At 36.7% G+C, this 6929-nt stretch overlaps 1 pseudogene; it reads left to right on the plus strand.

Annotated features, from left to right (window-relative positions):
• The first annotated feature begins 1288 nt into the window (after nt 1–1288).
• LOC107698896 (uncharacterized) lies at nt 1289–5681 on the plus strand (annotated as a pseudogene).
• The last annotated feature ends 1248 nt before the right edge of the window (nt 5682–6929 follow it).

The raw sequence follows: 6929 nt of genomic DNA on the forward strand, positions 1-6929 counted from the left end.
GCGTTCAGTGGATATTCTCCAAAATGGCGCTAAGGTGATGCAAAGAGACAGAGGAGACGAATTGTTGAATAAAGTCATTATTTTTGTTTTCTTCACGTATAAAAAGTATTCTCGTCACTTCATAACGTTACGGTTGAACCACTGATGGCAGATGGACTATTCTGACGATGCCTTTCATACTTTTCTGGATCTTGACAGTGTACTTTACTTGGCAGTCAATGGGACAGTCACAAGCCTCCCGGTTTTCATCCAAAATATCTTAAATTGTGTTCCGAAGACGAACGAAGCTTTTACGGGTTTGGAACTACATGGGGGTAAGTGATTAATGAAAAAATTTTAATTTTGTGCAAATGATTCTTACTTTAGAATATTTTCGTGAATCCGGACCCTGAATGGTCACCTGCACTGCAGGGTGTTTTAATGTATGGCAGCGAAAAAATTTTAATTTTGTGCAAATGATTCTTACTTTAGAATATTTTCGTGAATCCGGCCCCTGAATGGTCACCTGCACTGCAGGGTGTTTTAATGTATGGCAGCAACCTTGCAGCATCAGTTGGTTGCGTAAAGCTAACTGTGAAGTGAAGAGAAAACGATTGCAAACAATCAAACATGTTCCCACCGCTTTACACTGCAAGGTCAATTGGCAACTCGAGAACAAGCTGAGAGCCATCAAACACGTTATACAGTCAACTGTTCAACAAGATTAAAAGCTTTAAAAAAGCACTTCATGGATTTTGAGTCTCGGTGGTCGTTGTAACAACTTCATAGATGCGCTGAACTATCTATCATAAGCAGCATTCTGGAGAGCTGTGGTGTTGTTTTCAAGCGTACAGTAACATCTTAGCCCTTGAAATGGTCAATTATAGTATCTTGTCAATCAGTTTCATTATGCTTGGCACAATTTGGTCATCTATTTTTAAATGAATTTAATGTTTTAAAGAGGAATGTTCTACATAAAGGAACCAAACCAATCACATTACACATACTTTGATTTGATGCAAACAGACAAAATATACACTGTGCAATTCAACATATACTTCAGTCATTTTCTGTACTGTTGTTTCTGATTTGAGTACATACTTTGCAATGCTTCATGAAAGTGGACGGTTTGCTGCTTCGCTCGTTTGCAGTGATTAGTGCTCTCTTCAGGATTATGGTTGTCATTTTTCATCGGAAATTCACTGATTAACTTTGCTGTATAGTGAAGGAAATGTACTTATCACATGAATATTAATTATACGACATGACGTTCGGCCTGTAATCGTAATTGATTTGCTAAAAAGCAGACATGGGTAAGCAGGCGCTAGTAGATTACCGCTTACTGGGTAAACCAATTCGAATGGTTGCTGCTTATTGTACCTTATGTTGAAGATGAATAAGCTTCTCTGTTTCTTTTTTTTCAAAGCCTCTGCTGGCATATGGGCAAAAAGGCATAATTGCTTTTAAATCAGAATAATTCCTAACCCAATAGACCTGCGTGTCTGCTCATATTGAAAACCCATTAGAATACTATGAGAGCAGCACAAAACCCCAGAGCATGTTTTATAATGCTCTTCAGTTTGGTCTCACAGTTGATTCAGTCGTTCGGTGGCTCTAGTAACTCATGTGCGGCCCAGGCAATATTTGCAGAGAGCACGCTGAGGCCTCCTGACAAGCCGAAAGAGATTGGAAAAGTTTGAGAGAGAAAGTTAGAGCCGCCCTGTGGTTCCTGAGCTGATTTTGCAGATAATGAAACGTCTACAAGCAGAAGGTCATACAGTAGTCAAACACTCGGTCATCAAGCAACCTTGTGTCCCTCCACTTCCTAATAATTACATACAGTGGGTCCAAAAGTCTGAGACCTCCAAATAAGATGCTGCTTTTTGCATTTTTTTGTTTATTGGATATTATATTGTACAGAGTAATATTTGCTGTTTAAGACAATAGTAGACATTTTTGTTTATTTAACCCTTATTTAACCATGACAGAAGCCTCTGTCAGATCACAAATGTCTATTATAAGAGTGTCCTGGCCAAGACAGGCAGTAAATTAACATACAAAACAATACTAACAGTGATAATAATTATTGACTCGTATTAAAACACACATAATTAATCAACAGGATGATATTTTCCCAAAAAAACTTTTCTTTTCCATACTTTGTTACACTTGTCACTTATGTTTTTTCTGGGCAAAAATGACAAGCCTTTTAAAACTTGCTTATAAAATTCTTGTTATGCTATACTATTACCAAATATTTGTATTGAATATTTTTTATCAACTCGTTTTCTTTCAATTAGCACAGTTTTTTTAAAGGTTGGTCATTTTTGATCCAGGAACACCAAATTAGGTAAAGGATTTTCAGCACAACTGAGATTTTTTAATTATTAGATGGAAATTGAGTGACTGAGTGAAGACCATTTACTCTTTTATCCATTAAAATGTTAAGTCTTATAAGCCATTGTAAAAACTATTTGTTGTGTGAGTGAACTAGGGTAGTTCCTCATTCCATCCATGATGGCTAGTGTTTTGGAGCTGAGATAAATATGAGTTGATTAAGTTAATTAATTCATAATTTATAATTTGTCCAAAAAAAATAAAAAAAGAACAGCATTTTAACACATCCTGATCAGTTAGCACGTCTGAAGGGACTGCAGTGGTTCTTGGCTGCATTTGCTGCCCGTCTCTCAGCGTAATATCGGCCACGTTTCAGTTGAAATGAGCATAATTAAAGCAGACAGAACAAACGGCTATTATTTCAACACCAGTGGATCATTTCCTCTGAATGCAAGAACTGAGAGATAATTAACAGAAAAAATATGCTCAGTTACTCGCTCATTGTCTCTGTCTATGAAATATATGCATGTTCCATTTTGGTGATATGTAACTTTGCCATTGTGGACGTTTTAAATTGATATTTTATGTATCATATGCTTGAAAGTTAAAGGGTTAGTTCAGCCCAAAACGAACATTGTTATAATTTAGCTGCATTTTGCTATAAACTACTTTTATGGTGTTTCTCTGTCCTCTTTAGTTAGTGTTTTTGCTGTATCGAAAAGAGTGTCGTATAGATTCTGCTTAACATCTCCTCAGGAGAAATAAAGTCGTATGACAATGAGTTTAGATGACAGCATTTTCATTTTTGAAAGAACTATTCCTTTGTCTACTACAACCCATTATGCAATGCGAGATCTTTGCGTCACATGTGATTATAGCTGTGGTTGAAACAGAAAGACAGATAAAGCAGAGCATGTAAAAGGAAAGGCGACTCTTCCAAAATAGAAAATGTTCTTTAATATTTTCACTCTGATCTGAGATGGGTTTCTTCTCTTATCATGCGCGTATAGCAGAATATTCAGCTTGGTTGCTCTTCTACTCTCACCCTTCATCTGTTGCTTTAAACACCTCGCTCTCAGATCCGCTGCTGATCTAATTACAGCTTTATATCGGAGATCTCTCATAACTGTGCTATTGATGTGCATCAGAACAATGTTTTCTTGTGCACAATAACCATTAGAGGACAAACTCACAAGGATACCTTTTTTACGTTTTTTTTTTTTTCTGAAGGACATGATGCATAACTGTATTATGTACTGTAAATGTACTGAGCTGTCTATTTAGACAGCGTTTCAAAGGAATAATATGATTCAGCTCTATGTAATGATTCAGAGGCGCTTAGCTCATGGTTGCACTCTACTTGTCAAACTGTTATGGATACTGTGGCTCCCTTGAAAATCAGGCAGCCAAAAACTAAATTTGAGCCATGGCTGAATGACACAGTTCGTGCTGTCAGATGTGAGTGCCGTACGGCTGAGCGCAAATGGAAAAAGGACAAATTGCATGTGTCGTTTCAAATACTAAGGGACTGCTGGCGTCATTATCAGAAAACTGTGAAAGATGCTAAAAGAAATGATATCTCTGAAATGATTTTGTCAAACTGTAACAAGCCTTGTGTTTTGGTTAAGACTATCGATTCAGTTCTTCATGTCCCGCAAACGGTCTGTGTTGATGCCTCCTCTGCTGTTTGTGAAAATTTTCTTCACTTTTTTATTGATAAGGTTACTTCCACCAGGGCTCTTATCTCACCTCCTTCTTATGATCCTTCAGTCTCTGTCCTCTGCTCTGCTGTCTTTGACAAGTTTGAGCCTGTGACTTTGTCAGTATTATATGAGATTGTTGGTCATCTGAAGCCCTCAGGTTCTCCATATGATGCTGTCCCTCCTCGACTTGTCAAGGAGGTTTTTCCCAATGTAGGGTCATCTGTTCTTGCAGTTGTTAATAGCAGTCTGTCATCAGGTGTGGTCCCAGAAAATTTTAAACACGCAGTAGTCCAACCTCTGATTAAAAAAACCTGGTCTGGATCCTACAGATCTTGCAAATTTTAGACCTATTTCCAAGCTACCTTTTCTTTCAAAAGCTGGTGATTGTGTTATTCTGGTGCTTCTTGATTTAACTGCTGCGTTTGACACTGTGGACCATGAAATCTTAATTTCTCATCTGGAGCAGTGGGTGGGCATCAAGGGCATAGCGCTCAAATGGTTCAGGTCTATTTAAAAGGCCGGACTTTCTGTGTTAGCTGTGGTGACTCTGTGTGCTCTTCGGCTCCTCTCTCTTGTGGGGTACCGCAGGGCTCAGTTTTAGGCCCTCTACTTTTCTCTCTTTATTTGCTCCCCCTTGGTTCAAAAATCAGGAAGCATGGCTTGTCATTTCATTGTTATGCGGATGATAGCCAGATTTATGTGCCACTTAGAAAGAATGACACTGTCAGCTTGTGGGGTACCACAGGGCTCAGTTTTAGGCCCTCTACTTTTCTCTCTTTATTTGCTCCCCCTTGGTTCAAAAATCAGGAAGCATGGCTTGTCATTTCATTGTTATGCGGATGATAGCCAGATTTATGTGCCACTTAGAAAGAATGACACTGTCAGACCGCTACTTGATTGTCTTGACGATATAAAGGCATGGATGGCTCTTCATTTTTTAAGTTTTAATGAAAACAAGATAGAAGTGATGGTTTTTGGTGGGACCACTGGGACCCCTCTGGTTGATTTGGGTGCCTTGGCTCAGTAGATCAAGCCAACCATCACTAACTTAGGGGTGAAAATTGACTCGGATCTTAAGCTCGACAGTTAGATCAGGGCAGTAGTTAAATCAAGTTTTTTCCAATTGAGGCAGTTGGCAAAATAAAGCCATATCTTCCAAGGCAACACTTTGAGACAGTAATCCATGCCTTTGTAACCACTCGGCTAGATTACTGTAATGCACTGTACGTGGGGGTTAGTAGGTCTTCTGTTGCTCGTTTGCAGATGGTGCAAAACGCTGCAGCGCGTCTTTTAACCGGAACATGTAAATATGAGCACATTTCCCCCATTTTAGCTTCACTTCACTGGCTGCCTGTACATTTTAGGATTCAATTTAAAAGTCTTCTGTTTGTTTTTAAATCCCTAAATGGGTTTGCCCCACCTTACATTTCTGAGCTGCTACACCCTTACATGCCCACCCGTTCTCTCAGGTCAGCTGATCAGCTGTTCCTGAATGTGCCAAAAACTAAGCGTAAGCTTAAAGGGGACCGTGCCTTTGCTGTGGCAGCTCCTAAATTATGGAATGATTTGCCTCTGCCCATTAGGCAGGCCTCTTCATTGTCTTTATTTAAATCGTCTCTTAAAACATATCTTTTTTCCTTGGCCTTTGACACCTGTTGTTGATGTTTGGTTATTTATTTAATTTTTCTATGGTCTCTTAATGCGTTTTAATTTTATTGTATGTCTTGTATGAGTTTTAATTTTCTGTACAGCACTTTGGTCCACTTCGGTGTTTTTAAAGTGCTTCATAAATAAAGTTTGATTGATTGATTGATGTAAAATTATAAACTAAAATAAAAGTTAAATTAAATGTTAACTGAAAAGTTGTTTTTTTCTTTTTTATTTCAGCTAGTTGCCAAAGCAACATTTCTCATTTAGTTTAACTTGTGTTATGTATACCAAAATAAATAAAACTTAAAAAAATAAAAACATAATAAAATAATACTAAAATAATAAATGACAAAAACATTACTAAACAAATTACTAAAACATTAACTTTAATTTTTTCTATTTTTTATTTTTTTGAACATTGCAAAATATGTTTTTTATATTCATATTTTTTTTACACATTTGTTATTTAAATGTATTTTCTCAGATTGAAATATGTGGAGTGCAAAATATATTTTAAATGCTTTTAAAAAATATATTTTCAAAATATACAAAAGTGGCCAAAATATATTGGTTGAAAATATTTATGTAAATCTATTTTAACAATGTATGTTAACAAATATGTATACATTTTTAGCCTTTTTTGCATATTTTGAAATATATTTAAAAGAATATTGGTAGAAAATATTTATGTAAATCTATTTTAAAAATGTATGTTAGCAATTATGTATATATTTTTAGCCTTTTCGTATATTTTGAAATATCTCTATATATATTTATTTATTTATTTTATTTATTTTTTATTTTCCTGCTGTATGGCAGGGCAGCTCAGGTTCTTCTCAGGAGTCTTGAAACCTACCCTATGCATGTAGTGTATGCAAATGCATAATCGACTTGCTACACGAGGTCAGGTTCATGCACCTTTGTGTTTAATTTTTTTTAGAATGCATTGCAGTTCATAATGCTCTTGGATTCTCAGCAATGGTGTCTGCATTTGTGTTGTTGTATAGTATTTTTCCAGCCTGAGTCTACATGCAAGCTCAAACCTTAAGCAAAAGCCTCAGAAAAAAATATATGTTTTAAGAGATGATTTAAAAGAAGATAACGTAGGGGATGATCTGATGGATAAAGGCAAAGAGTTCCAGAGTGTAGGACCCACACACACACACACACACACACACACACACACACATAGCTCTTTCATCAAATGAAATTCAGCCAGTGAGTGGGTAGAAATGCACACATCTTCTCATACGGCTCTCA

This window comes from Sinocyclocheilus anshuiensis, unplaced genomic scaffold (genome assembly GCF_001515605.1).
Source record: "Sinocyclocheilus anshuiensis isolate Anshui unplaced genomic scaffold, SAMN03320099.WGS_v1.1 scaffold1854, whole genome shotgun sequence".
In the NCBI taxonomy this organism is placed as follows: domain Eukaryota; kingdom Metazoa; phylum Chordata; class Actinopteri; order Cypriniformes; family Cyprinidae; genus Sinocyclocheilus; species Sinocyclocheilus anshuiensis.